The 17,380-nt window shown below is 36.4% G+C and overlaps 1 pseudogene; it reads right to left on the reverse strand.

The window, feature by feature from the left end:
• Nucleotides 1-7,719: 7,719 nt before the first annotated feature.
• On the reverse strand, nucleotides 7,720-9,660 carry LOC116086486 (annotated as a pseudogene).
• Between the last annotated feature and the right edge of the window lie 7,720 nt (nucleotides 9,661-17,380).

Raw genomic sequence — 17,380 nt, forward strand, 5'->3', positions numbered from 1 at the left:
TTTTCTCATTTCCTTCACCTGTTTGATTGTGTTTTTCTGTAGTTCTTTAAGGAATCTTTGTGTTTCCTTTTGAAGGGCTTCTAGCTGTTTACTTGTGTTCTCCTGTATTTCTTTCAGGGTGCTATTTATGTAGTAACCTTGGTTTGTGTTTCTTATGTTCTTTTGCTTGCCCCACACCATCTGGTTATCTCTAGTGTTACCTGCCCTTGCTCAATCTGACTGGAGCCTGTCTTTCCTATGATCTTGGTTGTGTCAGAACTCCTCAGAGTCAGGGTATCTCTGTGATCCTGTGATTCTGTGATTCTGTGATTCTGTGACCCTGGGCTTTTTAGAGCACCTTGGAGTGGATCTTCCGCTGGGTGTTTTGGGACTGGCTGCAGAGTTTGTGCCCAAGGTCTGCTCAGGGCACTGGCTGGCCAGACAGACTGGAAAGAACCTGAGCCACTGGGCTGGCAGAGTTCCTGTGTGTCTGTTCCCGCTGGTCCCACTTACTCCCAGTGTTGGGACAGATGTTGTGACCTCCTCACCTCTGATCCTGGGCATGTTAGAGTGCCTGGGAGTGGAGCTTCCTCTGGGTGTTGTGGGAGTGGTTGTGGAGCTTGCTCCCCCATGCTTCTGTTTTTAAATTTAACTCTATGTATTTTTATTACAAGGGATGCATATGACATGGGACCATAGACCAAAAGAAAACTGTATGATGTTGATTCTGTCCTTCCACCATTTGATGGGTTCTGGGAACCACATTTTGATCATCATGCCTGTACCCTCAGGAATTAGGCATCTTTACCCAAGAGGTCATCTTTCTAGCCAAATGTATGTCCTTCCCAGCTTTGTCTCCCCTACCTTAGTCTTCCACCACCTCATCATCATTGAGCACACTGTCTTGATAACTTTTCCACCATCAGACCTCCTTTTCAGCAAAGAGAAAAAGAGGCAAGAAAATAAGGCCATGTCTGTGGTGTTTGAGAAGAGCACTTTTGGAAACTGTTAATGGTACAGATGCCACATTTTTTTTAGCCAAAACTCTATCATAATTACAAAGAAAAGTGGGAAGTCATTGACCTCTAAAAACAAAAATCCAGGGCATATTCTAAAAACAAATGTGCATCACCTGCTACAAGAATATTTTCCACAAGGCAATATCTTTGTAAACAACAAGTCTAACCCCATCAGGGATTTCAATATCTATGCCTCAGAATATTAGTGTCTGACTCAAACATATCTGTTACATATAAAGGATAAAAAGAAAAACAATCAATTTATATTCCTGACTCATGCAGACTTACAGTACTGTTTGTTCAACGAGTCCAAGAGCATACAATCTTTACCTAGAGTTTTTTATTAATGAAGAGAGAATGCTTTAAACATTTAAACGCTGTTTTATGTTTGCCATGCCATAATTGTAAGAGCTAGATGTCCAAGTTCCCATCACCAGACTGTTGTCTAAGATTCCAGACTTAAGGAATTGCTTCTCAATATGGTTTTAAATGAACAACCTGTTCATAACAGAAAAAGAATCACATCAAGTGTAAATTAGGAGGTTTAATATTCCAATTATGTCACCCCTGTGCCTTTCATATAGTTCAAATCCTTGTCCTTCCTTTTAACAAGCAGAGGGCTGAGGATATTTTTCTTTGTTTGTTTGTTTGTCTGGTTTGTTTTACTTTTTTCTAATTCAAGAACATCTGAAGCACAGGCTAGGGTTCAGGCTTGACAAGGAGTAAATAAAGCCAATCTTCTCAGGTTGCCCAGTTGCTATTCAAAACCACACATGAAATGCTCAGAACAGATTCCTGAATTTCATTTGTATTTCCATCATTCATACACTTCTTCTGCCGTTTTCTGAAGTCTCTAAGGAGAGCAACTTCTTTTCTGCAGTACAGCAACTTCATGAATATATAAAATTATAGATTTGAAACTTTCAATCCCATGTAAGCTTATACTTTACTAGCCCAACTCTGTCATAGTTACAAAGCAAGGTATATATAAATATATATATATGTATGTCAACTCATATATATTTGTATATCCTTTTACTACTTAATAAGATCCCCAGTAGACAAAACAATTGGTATCTAAAACCAAGAGAATCTGACTTGCAGTGATAGAGAAAGCAGCCACAGAGCAAACACAGAGAGCCACTGAGTGCAGAGTAAAGCTTTGAGTTCTTTTAAAGCAAACAATGGAGAAAATTTTAGAACATTTTTTTTTCCTCAGCTAAACAACCCCAGAACTTTGAGGCTCTTCAGTTGATCCAAAGGAAGACAGTTGCTGACAATTGGCAAAAGAGACACAATGAACCAGTTGTTAGACGTGCCTACTGATTGCCAATTTGAAAAATAAAACCCTTTGAGCAACCGGAGGCTATTTTAAAAGAAGTTGCTGATTCTAAATGAATAACTTCACTTTGCTGTGTTTTCCACTCTTGTATAGATCATCATTACTATTTTTACTTTCTATTTTCAGCAGAAATTGGAGTTAACCTTTTGTTCCATCTGTAGCCTGCCTCCTAAAACGGCACCACCTCCTTTTCATTATTCCTTTCAAAAGCATTGAAATTTGCAAAATGTGCCACTTCCCTCCCTCACTCTGCGGAGGAGCAGCAGAGCTGGCTTTTCAAGCATGATGATTCCTAATAATCAAAGGAACTTGAGGACAAAAATAAGTACTCAGAGCAAGTAGCATGCAAAACTGGAGCAGGTGTGATCACATAGGCAGTCAAATGCCTTTACCTATGCCCTCCAGGAGCTTTGCATAGCACCTGGGACATACCAGCCACAAAGACTTACTAAAGACTTTAAGCCTCAAATAAAAACAAAATGTTTTTATGGTGAAGCTATTCATTAAAGTCCTAGCAATTAGGAGTGCATACTTTCATGCTGGTTTATATGATGCTTCTCAAAACTATTGCATGCTTTCCTGGCTCCTTAGCATTAGATATAGTTAATGAGCACAAGTTCACTCACTGCATTTGTGGGTAGGAAGGAGAAATCCTGTAAATATAAAAAGAATAGCAAGTCCCCATGTGGCTAATATCAGTGTATATGGGCTACATAATTTCTCTGAATGTGATACAACCTTCAAACAAATATACATCTTATTTAATAGCATTTCCATATATGAAAATCTGTCTGTACACCTAGCTATATACTCTATACCTTTATGGAATATATGTTTATTATCCTTAAAAATATTTTAAAACAATCAAATAGTCATAATCATTCCATAGTAATTCTGACATGTCAATATTATGACAAGCTACACCTGCCTGGATTTGGTAAACTAGGCAGGGTCATAAAGACCTTAGTCATGAGCTGACAGGAGGTGTCATATAGGTACTAAGCATTGATGTATGGCTCTGAACCTGTTGTAAGGATCTGCACCACTCACCAAGCCTTATGCCATGTCAATTCCTTTATGATAGAACACACATGTGGAATGACACAGTAGAGGGTATAAATTTGTTTGTAAAGTAAGAGGCATCTAAATGACCCTCTCCTTCGTGGGTGTTCTCCAGGAGCTAGGCAGAGTACCTGGCACATACAAGCCAAAAGGGCTTACTAAAGATTTTAAGTCTCAAATAAAAACATGATTATAATGGCAGGAAGCATGGCTCTAGAACAATAGTTGAGAACTTTGCATCCTGTTCTGTAGTCAGCAGGTGGAGAGAGAAGAGAGAAGTGGTTGGCATGGGCTTTAGAAATTTCAAAGTTTACCCTCAGTAACACAACTCCTCTAATAATGCCACTGCTCCTTCTTAAGGAGTTTCACTAACTGGGGAACAAGAATTCAAATACAAGAGCTTAGAAGGAATGGTATTTCAAACCAACATAGTGTACAAATATATTGATATTTGTATACAGTAAACTGCATATCTAAAAGAATTCTCTTATGTTCCCCTGTAAAGTTACAAATGTGAAAGAAATAGATGCTCTCCCTCTTGAACTCTAGTATCAATTATACTACATCTATGCTGCGACACCTAGCATCATATGTTTATACTGACATATAAGGATGAAAAAGATGGAGGTTATTATTTAATCTCTAAGTCTGCTCAGTTGCATTGTTCTAAAAAGCACAAAAATTATTTTAAGAAAGATACTATAACCCACAATTTGTCTGTGTCATGGATTTTTATTCATAATATCAATAAAATGGATTTACCTACTTATATGTTCAGTCTGTATAGGGAATCACTTCTTATTATTCAGTTTTCATGCATACAATCTTCTCAATATGTTCTCATATCATAACTAAATCATACTTAAATGATACCTCATTCAAAATGTAAAGCCTTGTTACTACATCACAAGATACTACCATGACATTTTGTTTTTAACATGTTTTTGATAATAATGACATAATATTTACTCATGTGCCAGCCGAACATTAAATAATGGCATTTTCTTTTTTGTCAAGGAGTTGGTAACACTGTAGAATTTACTTTTTAGGGATTTTTGCTTGTTTGGTTGTTTGGTTGATTTTGGGTTTGGTTTTGGTTTGTTTTAGTTTTTTAGCATTAAGGACACAGGACATGTAACACCTTGCTCCTGATGAGGAACTAGGATGTGGAAAATGGGAAAAAGGACTAGAGCTAAAGATACAATATATTTGTGTGGCCTCAGAGTCACAGATAACATGTCTTTACTCTCAAGACTATTTACTTCCTTTTTATCATCAATATATTACTGCTTGAGTAGGAAAATAAAGGGAATAGAAAATTTTATAATTATAATTAACTCCCTCTAAATTCTATTTGATACAAGAGAAAAAGAAACTAACACTTGTCCCTAGATATTTTGATATAAAACCATAACCAACTAGTGGAAATTTTTCATTAATCAAGCACTTAATTTTTCCTAAAGTTACTTATTATTTGTACTGATTTTCTTATAAAAAGTATGCTATTTTTGTTGTGTGGTGGTTCATTTCAGGTGTCAATTTTAAGTGGATTTGTGAAAACCTAAAGAACTGCTAGTGTATTGCTTTCAAGTATAGCTGTGAGGAAATTTGCATGTAAATTTAAATGACTTAGCAATGATCCACCCTCAATGTGAGCATGTATACTCAATGTGTTCTGCTAATGACTGAAGGGGCATAGATGAAAAGGTAAGAATCTCTATCCTACCACCTCTCTTTTTTGTTCCTTTTCATCTCCCTCTCCCTAGTCACACACTTTGTCTCTTGAAAAGCTTAGATGTGTCATTCTTTTCTTAAACTTCGTTCTCATAACTACAACCTCCTCACACTTTAGAATCAGAACGTACATTAACATCAATGATCTCCAAAGTTTTTACAGCATTTAACTTGGTATGATCGTTATATATATATACATATATATATGTATATATATATTCTTTTGATTCTCTTTCTCTAGAGAACCCTTATTAATACATATAGTATTATGTAAACATAGCTTAAGAAAGAGCTAAGCAGTAAGCTGAAAGTCAAGTATAAGCTTGTTTGGATAATAATAATGCAAATGCCCATCCTGCTCATTTAGTCTTCAAACATTTATAAAAAATAAAAATTTATTTGAAAAATGTCCTGTGTAAATTTAAAACTTTTTCAATTAATTACTGCAAAGTTCACTGTTTCCCTAAGGCATATTGAACTTCAATACACATATTTAGCTTCATAAGAACATGAAAGAAAATTGTACTGAGAATGAGAACTGCACACTTTTTTAATTTGGAAATGCCCAATATAGGATTAGACTTTTGGGTGTCAAGAGACATATACCAAAATGTAGGATAAATATTGGAGTAGAAAAGAATGTTAGAATAAAATGTAATTCTCAGCACATCTGACAATTTAACTCAAAGCTCCTGGCCAAAGGGAAGTCAGGTGTTGGTTTTGCTTATTGGAGAGTTAGGAGTTAGGAAACAACATCTTCAAGAGTTGTTTCCATTAAATTTTTACTTTGGAGAAAAGAAAGAGAAATAAGTACCAGCAATTGTTAAGTCTAATGGTAGTGTTTTCAATTATTACTCAAAAGAAAAAGTAGAAATGATTATGAATAAAATGTTTCTCTTCTTAGAATTGCAGAACATTAAAATACTACTGTCCAAGACAGTTCCAAACTTGTAATTGAAATGAACTATTGTTTTATGGAATTTGCCAGAAAAGAAAATATGACATGAACCATGCTCAGATACCTGGGATTCAAGAGTAATAGTTTTGGGAAGTAACCAAAGAAGATACTAAATACACAAATACAAATACACACAAAAAGAAATACAAAGCTCACCTAGAAAAGCAGACAGCTACGTTGTCTTGGCACAAAAAGAGAATCCTCTGCAAAACACACCTTCTCCATACAAAAATAAACCATGACAAATGCCTACTTGTTCACCTTTGTGAGATCATTGTACTTCATCCTCATATCCCACTTAAAGCATCAAAGCTTGCAGTGCAAATATTTAATTGCTCAAGCCTGTGCCATTTTCCTGAATACATGAAAACAGCATGATTGTCTGAGGCTGCTGGCTGTAATGAGTAACTACAAACATGAATGGATAAATATAACAGAAATATACTTTCCTATACATTTGAAGATAAGGCATCCAAATCCAAGTTGTCTGTACTGTGGCTATTCCTTATAGAAGCCCCAGGAAAGAGTCTGCTCCTTGCTTCTCTGAACCCTGGTGATGTCCAAATGACTTGGATCAAAGCAGCATGAATCATGTCTCCAGGTTGTTTCCAATTCCATGCATTTCTCAAACAGAAATTTATACCGCGATTCTTAGTGTCATCCACATTTTTTCAAAATAAATTAACATTTTTACAGTTTTCAGAGCTTAAGACTTGATATCTTTGATCAGCTTTACTCAATAGTAATCAGGAAGAGAAAGCAGCTTACCTGTTTCTGCAGTGAATAGCACATCATACACACTGCAAGATGACCAATGAATGCTAAGTTAGAGAAACAGATCAATGTATGACTCATAGCACAACAAATATTTACTGATGTCTACTTCTTTCTCTTTACATAATGTACAAACAATTTTCTTTTCATGAACATACCATAAGTAAAAGTTAAACATTTTTATTCAAATTATAGTGTTGGATTAATTATACTTTTTCATGGCAATACAGAGAAACTTAAAATAATACATACTACACTTAACTAGTCATATGCCAATAATTGGTTTTTTTATTGTAAACATTTTACTCTCCATCATCATAAACTTCCATTAGCTGAAATGGGATGGAATAATATATAGTAGGTATAGAGGTAGAAATCAAATACAGGATCTGGTTCAAAGTAATAGAATCATCCTAAAATGGACAACATAAGCATCAAACAAAATAATTCTGCCACGCCTCACTAAAGATTCCTTTTAGTACATCTTTGACTCACTCAGACAAAAATTTGTTTAAGGGAAACTCAGGTAACAAGATACTCATATGAATGCACAGGAAGATTTCTTACACCAGGACTGACAAAGCAATTCCTCTGTATAAAATTGAAGTAACATGGGAGAGGGTAAAAAAAAAAAGTACCCACCACTGAACTAAGAGACTCAAGAACAGAATGTGTTATTATTTATACTCAAATCATCATCAACTGCTTGTACAAAACTCAGGACAGGAATATAAACCCAACTAGGAATGGCTAGTGAACAGCAAAGAAACAAGTGTCTTGTGTAGAAAACAGACTTACAATGTCTGGAAACAATAGAGATTCCCTGAAGGGGAAATGAAAACTTGGGTTTCTCCACACAAAATGTGGTCTTATTTTGTAATCTAGTTGTCACAATGAGCATGTTGAGAAAAAAACATTTCAACATATTCACAAGAAGGTATAAATAACAATACAATATCTTTCTGTATAAGAGAACTTAAAGCTATAGAGAAAATGGGAATGGATAATTCAACAACAGAGAAGTGACTTATTAGAGTCACAGTCATAACTTTTTGTAAGACTGTTACTCCCCATGTCACCCACTGCACAGAACAGCAGCACTAGATGATGTCCTCTGCAACCATGGTGTCAAATATCTGGTAACATATCTGATGTCCCGTTCCACTTGTGACGTTGTAGGACTTGATGAGGCACTCCAGCCAGGGGCACGCATCTATTTTTATTCCTAGAGGACAAATGATATTCATAATTCTTTCCAGATTTCTCTGAAGGTCATCATCAGTGAGGATTTCTGATGCTGGGATCTGGAAAAACTTCTCAGAATCCTTGAGGTAGACATCCAATACTCCAGTTCCATCATCAAACATGAAAGTCATGACAAACACATACTGTAGAGGTACAATGCCCAGAACTTCTGCCACAGAGGAAGGAATCCATAATTTTTTGTTAGGAATGGTACTTAGGTTTTGTATTGGTTTCAAGTTTGAGGACCGTTTACATCCATAGTGACACACCTTTCCTCGTATGAGGAATGGTGCTACACGACCTAGGACCTCGAGGTCCTCAGGGCCAGACCTCACAGGGATCACACTGTGAAACACACTTGACAGTTTAAAGATTTCACAGAGCCGTCCTCCTTCTATCAAAACTAGACATTCACTTGAGGAAGGGTGCCATCATTTTTTACAAAATGGACCGCAACCTGCCGTCCTCCTTGGCCTTCAGTGGTCCAGACTTCTGAGTTGTATGACAGTGTACTTTGCAGTCTGCAGTCTGGGGCTGTAGCTGCAGCATCTTGCAAAATTTTATCCACATTTTCCTCATGCGGAATTTCTTGCAATAAATGGCATTTAGGACAAATAAGTTTAACAGACTGTAAAAGTCTTCTGGGCTTGTATGATCTTAGTTTTGCTCTGATTCGATATCGGCGAGGAGCTCTTTGCTTCAAAATGTCACACAATGATGTCTTCTCTAAATAATGGTAATCTGTAAGTGTTGTAGCAAAGAGTTGTTGACATCTTTCCACCTCAAATAGGGAAACTAAGTCTGATTCGGAGCTTGAAGATGTTAAACAATTCTCCACATTGTCTGACTGACAGGTGTCATCTGAGGTCTGAATAGCTTCCAAATCTACACATTCTAAAGCTTTTTTCAGCTGATCCACATCAGAGGTACTTTCTGGTAAGACCCTGATCCCACGACCATAGTTAGTTCCTCCATGTAGATGAAATTCGAGTCTCACCAAGGAAGTTGTGGACTATGAATTAATTGGCTGAAGTTTGGTATGGACGCTGTAGATTCTAAGGAAGCTTCCGATCTTTAGGGATTTTGCCACTTGGACATGATTATCATAAACGACAATGTCCACCACCAGATTCTGTAGCCGTAGAATGTGACTTAAGTCACCTTCAAAAGCAACGTCTTGTATGCAGACTCTCCAAGACGGAATCTTCGTCCTCGTGCAATCCCATACCTTTAGGAGAAACGACACTCCATCCACTTCGGCTTTGCCCAGGAGCTGACAAGTCAGGTCATAATACTGCTTGGGTTGAACATCAGAAAGGTGCAGTAAGTTGGAAGAAGCTGAAATGTGTGTGGATGCCCAAGTCCACAAGGCTTCTACCATACGGTGGTCCTGAGCAGTGAAGTTAAAACTCTTGCTGAAAGTATGCAGTTTGACAGGAGCTCCTATGGTGCCATCAAACGTCAAAGATGCAAAGCCAAACTTGCTGATTCCCTGAAGCTCATTTTTATAAGTTTGGATCTTGAGCCCACAGAAGCAAACAACGTCTCCAACTTTAGGGATGCTGGGAAGGGTATCCCGGTCTCTGACACAAAACACCAAGAATCCTGGCAGCTCATATGCCAATAATTCTGAAGAATAAAATTGTTCAAACAGTTTGACCCAGAATGTTTTGCTGAAAATTTCCAGCCCCCTCTTCTCTTTAATGCTAGATTTATCATCAGGTTAACATTCTTCATACAGTAAAAACATGCCTAATGCATGTTAGTCATAAAATGAGGAGAGTGTGAAATTCAGTATAATCCTGAAAGAAAAAAGAAACAAAAAACAACAACAAAACCACCTTTGTCTTACTGTCAATAGGACAAAATGGCAACCAACAAATTGGGAAAAGATCTTTACCAATCCTATATCTGATAGAGGGCTAATATCCAATGTATACAAATAACTCAAGAAGTTAGACTCCAGAGAACCAAATAGCCCTATTAAAAATGGGGTACAGAGCTAAACAAAGAATTCTTAATTGATGAATAGTGAATGGCTGAGAAGCACCTAAAGAAATGTTCAACATCCTTAGTCATCAGGGAAATGCAAATCAAAACAACCCTGAGATTGCACTTCACACTAGTCAGATTGGCTAGGATAAAAAGCTCTGGTGACAGCAGATGCTGGAGAGGCTGTGGAGAAAGAGGAGTATTCCTTCATTGCTGGTGGGATTGCAAGCTGGTACAACCACTCTGGAAATCAGTTTGGCGGTTCCTCCGGAAATTGGACATAGTTCTACCGGAGGACCCAGGTATATCACTCCTGAGCATATACCCAGAAGATGCTCCAACATATAATAAGGACACATGCTCCACAATGTTCATAGCAGCCTTATTTATAATAGCCAGAAACTGGAAACAACCCAGATGTCCCTCAACAGAGGAATGGATACAGAAAATTATCTCAGTTATTTTTAGATTACATAAGAACATTAAAAATAGTATTTTTGATTTAATACCAGCTTTAATTTACATTCTATAGAGGTATTTAATGGATTGATTATAAAATCATAATTCTTATATATAAAAGAAAAATATTCACTAATGAATTGGATTCATACATTTAAATTTCTTTTGGTTAGAATTATTTACAACAAGGTAACTGTAATTTTAACTTGCCCGTTTTGTTGGATGCTACTAAGGAAGTTAGGGGGGCATTCATAGAACCATATATCTAAATTATAAAGGATAAAGTTAACAAAAATGGCATTCATTTGATATTTGAAGAAACTTTCAAGTGAAGAGCAAACTGAATCCAAATTAACTGCAATGCAGAAAATAATTGATAGCAAAACATAAGTTAGTTTGATTTTAAAATTCTACTACCTATAGTCTACTAAAAGGATTCCATCGAAATTTCTAGAATCTATAGCTACCAATTCATCATCAGATTGACTTTTATTACATCACAACACTATGTTCAAGGATCCTTTATTTTACTCAGAATGCATGTGCAAAAAGTGGATGACTTGTGATGCTGACAATTCAGGTATGTGAGAGAGAAGCAATCAAGTGCTTCACTCAAGTGAAAGCAAAACAGTTCTTGATCTACACAAATGAAAAAAAAAAAGTCTCTATGCTAATGTTGCCAAGGCCTACTATAAGAACAAAGAGAAAAGTACAATATATACAAAAGATCCAACACTATGATTTGAGACATGCACTGGTGATACTAGAATATTAACACATTTCATATCAATAGGAAGAAATAGTTGCAGTTAAGATGGTTGAAGTTAATGTCCCTTTTATCTCCCAAAATAGATCATAAAAAGAACATCAAAAGTGGTACAAATGGGGCTAAAGAGAAGACTCCATTTTAAGAGCACCAACTGCTCTTTCAAGGACAAAGATTCAGTTCCTAGCACCCACATGATAGCTCACAACCATCCCTAATTCCTGGTCCAGGGACTCTGATGTCCTATTCTGACTTCATCAGGCAACAAGCATAAATTTTCTGTATGAATATAAATGTAGGCAAAAACACCTATATACATGAAACAAAAATATGAAAAAAATCATAGAAGTGACATAATAAATTCTACAGTATAAAACTAAAAGTAAATTTTACAACAACACAATTACTTTGGCAAGTTTTATGAAATGAACTAACTTTTTAAGTGACATAAGCTAGCAAAGCCCTCTTTAATGTAAAATTAATAGTTCTACACCTAATATAATTTATGGATCAGAAATGTTCTTCGAACATGTATGTATAGAATGGCTTTTTTACCCATGCAAACATATTGAGGTAAGACTGGTAAGAGGAGAGTATATCAGGAGGACTCTGATGTCATTGCTAGATTAATATATTGATGGACTCATAATGGCATATACTACTGAAAGATATAGATTCATAAGGACACAGGTCCTAATCAAAGGAAGTAGTTCATTGAATGTGGGACCTTGAATGGTGTGTCTGATCTCTGAAATATTTCCTCCTCCCTTTTGGCTTCTTCTTTTTATCTCCCCTTTCCTTCCTTCTCTCTCTTCCCCTCTCCCTTCCCTCCCTTCTCCTCCATTCTTACCCCTTCTACCTCTTCTCCCCTTTTTCCCCTCTCCTCTCCTCCTCTTTCCTGCCCTCCCTTCCCCCTTCTCCTCTCTACTCCCCTCTCCTCTCTTCTGTTCATCCCTCTCTCCTTCCCTCTCTGTACCTCACATCTCCTTTACCTTCTTTTTTCCCCCTCTCCTAACTTTTTTTGTACTCTATGCTCTTCTCTGTTCTTTTCTCTTCCTACTTGCTACAAGGTGAATTGAATAGCTTTAATCAAGCATGGACATTGCTCCATAATTTTCCGGCTTACAATAACCTAATGGGGATTAAGCTAAGAAATCTCTGAAACCTTGAACCAAAATAAACCTTCACTTTTTTTTTCTTCTGATACTTTGTTAAAGTGATGGAAAGCTACAAACAGCGAAAACTGGTATCAAATGTGGGGCATTGCTAGGACCATACCTCTTCATATAATTCAGAACCCTCTGAAAATGGCTTGTTCAAAGACTGAAAAAAATTGAAGAACTAGGCCAGAAATAGTTTGAAATGCTTTAAATCTGGATTAATATGTTTCTCTTGGTGAGAGTTTTGAAAACTAGAATTCTGATAAAAGCTTCATTGGTAAAATTATGCTCACTAGGTTCCAGGAAGAATGGAAGAGTATATTAGGAATTGTACAAAATAGAACACATTTTATTTCTACTTTTATCTGTTTGCAAGACCTTGGGGGAGTTATGTTTTAAAAACATAAACCAAATGGAGGTAGTGTTAACACAGTTCAGAAGCCACACAGAATATTTTCACCAAGAAAGGGGTGTAAGAAGAAAAGCCGAAAGGTTAAAAACAAGCAAACTTCAGTTTTACCAGAAAGTTGTTTGTAAAGTTTCAAGCCAAGAACGGTATGATTGATAAATATATTAGGCTCCTGAAAACTCATCCAAAGATTTTTCACCAGAATAATAACAAAGATATCTTGAGGACGTCTTAGAAAATGGATAAAAATGATTTATGACCTGGTTGAGGGGATACAGGCTTGAGTTCATGAGCTAGTTTTCACTTTGAGAAGATAGCAAAATGACACCATACTCATACAGGGCCACCTAGTAAAGTATTTCAATATTTCAGCTACCTGGTATCTATAGACTAATATAGTCATGACACAAGGAGGGCCAACTTCTCTTTCCAATGGCAGAAAGTTTTGGAATTGTTCACATAATCATACAAACTGCTTTGTGAGCATGTAAAATGTCAATGTTATAGGCTGTAAAGGCTTCTACCAAGATGTAAAGTATGAAGTCTGTAGCCCATGTAGTGAAGGCTGTGCCCTATTTCCTACGAGACATAATGCATTAAGCAATACAAAGGAAGCTGGGATCTCAAAGGCGACCTATGGAAGGTATAGATGCCTTCGATGTGAAACTTGTGCCAAGTAATGATTTGAAAATTAGTTGAGCCAAAATGAGAGGGTAACCATATGTGCTGTAGCAAGCAAGGCCATGATGAGTCATTTTGAAAGTCATAGAGCTTACGAATGCCAGCATGTGCCCAGATGCTCAATATGGATCTTCAGAACTTAATCATTGCTCTGATGGATCTTGGCTTATTCCTCATTTTTTTTTTTTTGTAATGGGAATGTTTTGATTTATATATTAAGAATATTTAACTTACATGTGCTTTTTTTCATAAGTCCTCACAGTCAATAGTTTATCATTATTATCAAAGGAAACTCAGAACAGGACTTTGTTGAGACTTTGAAAACTTTTAAAAATAGAATAAATGCAGTTTATATGTATTTTACATTTTGGTTAACATGCAAGGTATAGATATCATTAAGGTATTCTGCATTATGAGTTGAATGCCTTTGGAGCACCAGTGGTAGAGTGTTGTGATCAGGATGTTAAGTGTCACCAAATGCCAACTTGTTGAAAGTTTGTTTTTTGTTTTTTTGTTTTCCAAAGTACTGATGCTGTGAATTATTCCCTTGATGAATTTATAATTAAGTGAAGTACAGGAGATAATGTATGTTTTAGAAAACAGGGACTAGTTGGAAGAATTTCTTTCATTGGAGATTTGCCACAAAGAGGTTCCTGACACATTATTCTCATTCTTTCTGCTTTCAAATATGACCCTGCCTGCCCTGGTTATTATCTATTTCATCCAGCCCACAGTAATCAAGTCAGCTGATGATGCGTTTAACCAATGAGGCAAAATGAGGATTTTTTTTTGCCATTTCAGTACTTTTTCTCGGGCATCTTGTTACAGTAATGCAAAGCTGACTAAAAATACTATTTAAAAAACTAATTTTAAGTTGAAAATCTGTACAGAGAAACTTTCATTTGGTTTCAAGATAAACTTTATCCAACTTTTAAAGAATAAATTATAAAACAGAGTATTTTTTATCAATTTGCTCTATGAAATCAGAACTATTTAAATAATTATACAAAGAAGCTAGGGAGATAGTTTAGTTTGCAAAATGCTTGACTCTAATGCATAAGGACCTGAGTTCAATTTACAGTATTCAAATAAATTGAAGGACATGGATCAAAAAATTATAAAGACACTTGCAACTATAATTAATAGATTATAAAAACAAAAAGAGGACACTAATTTTGTTGGATAGGAAAGAAGAGATATTTCTGGATCTGGGAGGAGTTTGGGGAGAGAGTAAAGATCATGAAAAATATACTGTACAAAATCATGAAAATTATTAAAGCATGAGGTGAACAAAAAGGCTAGCAATCATGGATGTCCTGCATGTAATTGTAATCCTACAGGTGGGAAGGAAGAGACAGAGGTTTGCTGGCTGGCTTGCCTAGCCTAAATGTATAGTTTTGGGGCAAGTAAAAGACCCTGTATCAAACGCCACAGCAGGGTCTCATAAGAAAGTTGAAAAACGTAAAGGTACTTGTTGGTAGTTCTGGATATTCAAGTCCAATATCCAGAAACTGCATGTCTTAGTTAGGGTTTTACTACTATAAACAGACACTCTGACCAAAGCAACACTTATAAGGACAACATGTAATGCAGGCTAGCTTAAAGGTTCAGTACATTATCACCAAGGCAGGAGTACACTAGTGTCCGGGCAAGCATGGTGAAGGATGAGTTAAGAATTCTACATCTTCATTTGAAGACCAATAGGAGAAGACTGGCTTCCAGACATCTAGAAAAAGAGTCTTAAAGTCCAAGCCCACATGACACACTTCTTCCAACAAGGCAAAACCTACTCCAACAAAGCCACACCTCCTAATACTACCACTTGCCCAAGGCAAGTATATTAAAACCACCACATTCCATTCACTGGTTCCCATAAACTTGGTCAAACCCATGAGACAAGGGGACCCATACCTAGACATAGCAAAATATAAAATACATCTAATCCTACTTAAAAAGTCTCCATGGTTTATAGCAATCTCAACAATGTTAAAAAGTTCAAAGTCTCTTCTGAGACTCATTCAATCTCTTAACTGTAATTTTCCATTTGAAGTTAAAAATACAGGACCAGGGCAAGCAGAAAACCAGTTGGGTAAACTCCAAACTCCACATTTCCATGTCCAGTGCCAAAGTGTTCTTAAGATCTCCAACTCCTTTCATCCTTGTTGACTGCTTTTGGCAGATCTGGCATACAGCAGCAGGAAACTTCTTTTTCTTAGGCTAGCTTCACTCCCTGTTAACAGCTTTTCTCCATAGGTATCTCACAGCTCTGACATTTCTAACATTTTGTCACATCCAAGGAAACTTGAATTTTACAGCTTCTTATTCCAATGTTTTGGATCCCCACATGATCTTCTAGGCTCCTCCAAAGGACTTGGATCACTTTGTCAGATGTTCACTATGTAGCACTCTAGGCTTTGGTTGACACCACTTCTCCTGCTGTTCTTGGAGATCATCACAGTACTGATATCTCCAATATGGTGAACTCTTCAGCTGCAACTAGGCTACTCAAACAGGCTCTCTTCATGGTGCTATGCCTCAATTTCTTTGCATGACCCTAGTCCCTGGTACCAACTCTTAGTTAAAATTTTATTTCTGTGAACAGGCACCAGAACCAAGGAAACTCTTATAAGAACAATATTTAATTGAGACTGGCTTAAAGATTCAGTGGTTTAGTCCATTGTCATCAAGGCTGGGGCATGGCAGCATCCAGGTCGCTACGGTGCAAGAGGAGTTAAGTTCCATATCTTTATCTGAAGGTTGCTAAGAGAAGACTGGCTTCCAGGTAGCTAAGAGGAGTCTTAAAACCCACTCATACAAGAATACACTTCTTCCAACAAAGCCATACCAACCCCAACAAGGCCATTACTCCTAATAGTGCCATGCCCTGGGCCAAGCATATTCAAGCCATCACACCACATGAAGTTAGAATGAGAAAACTACCTCCAAAAAGTTATCTTCTGATCTCCAAACATGTACTTTGACACAAATGCCTACATAGACACCGTGCACTCTGTGGACACAAAAATTTATGAAGTTTTAGAATTTTAAAATGTTGAATGATGCCACACAATCTCTGTTGCTCTAGTTCCATAAAATCCAATGCCTTCTGCTGGCCTCCAAGTATGTATGACATGTATATACTTATGCACAAAAAGAAGAAAGAGAAAGAGGAGGAGGAAGAAGAGAAAGAAGCCCATAAAATACCCACGTAAATCCCTCCAGAGAACATAAACTTAAAATTTCTTAAAAAGTCTTTCATAAGTAAAAGAAAAATGTTAAATCAATACCATTTATAACACCAAAATATCTGTAGATGTTTATGGATAACATGAAAACCAATAAAAATCTATATAATCATTGAATTGCTGAATGAGACTTTTAACATGATAAAAAGACACTATAGATAAGAAATGTTTCCTCTAAAATGATCCCACAGATCAACATAAATTGCAACAAAATTCTCAGAAGCTTTGTCACTAAAAGCTCAGAAAATGATAATGAAATAAATTGAAATTGAGTAAGCTAATTGACACTATTTTTCCAAACAGTATGTCAAAGACATCATTGTTCCATGTCTTTCCTAATAATCACTATGCTAAGATCTTAAGCTTTATTCATTTAACAAGCATTTAATAATGATATCAGTGTTCATTCCTAGTTACTAAGGCATTAACATTATCTTATATTCTATCTCACGGTTATTTAGAAATTTGTGAACTTTCATTATATCCAATACAATATTGAAATGCAAACTAAGTTAAAAATTGTACTTCAATGCTTATAATTAAACTAGGCATACA

The sequence above is a fragment of the Mastomys coucha genome, unplaced genomic scaffold, assembly GCF_008632895.1.
Source record: "Mastomys coucha isolate ucsf_1 unplaced genomic scaffold, UCSF_Mcou_1 pScaffold12, whole genome shotgun sequence".
In the NCBI taxonomy this organism is placed as follows: Eukaryota; Metazoa; Chordata; class Mammalia; order Rodentia; family Muridae; genus Mastomys; species Mastomys coucha.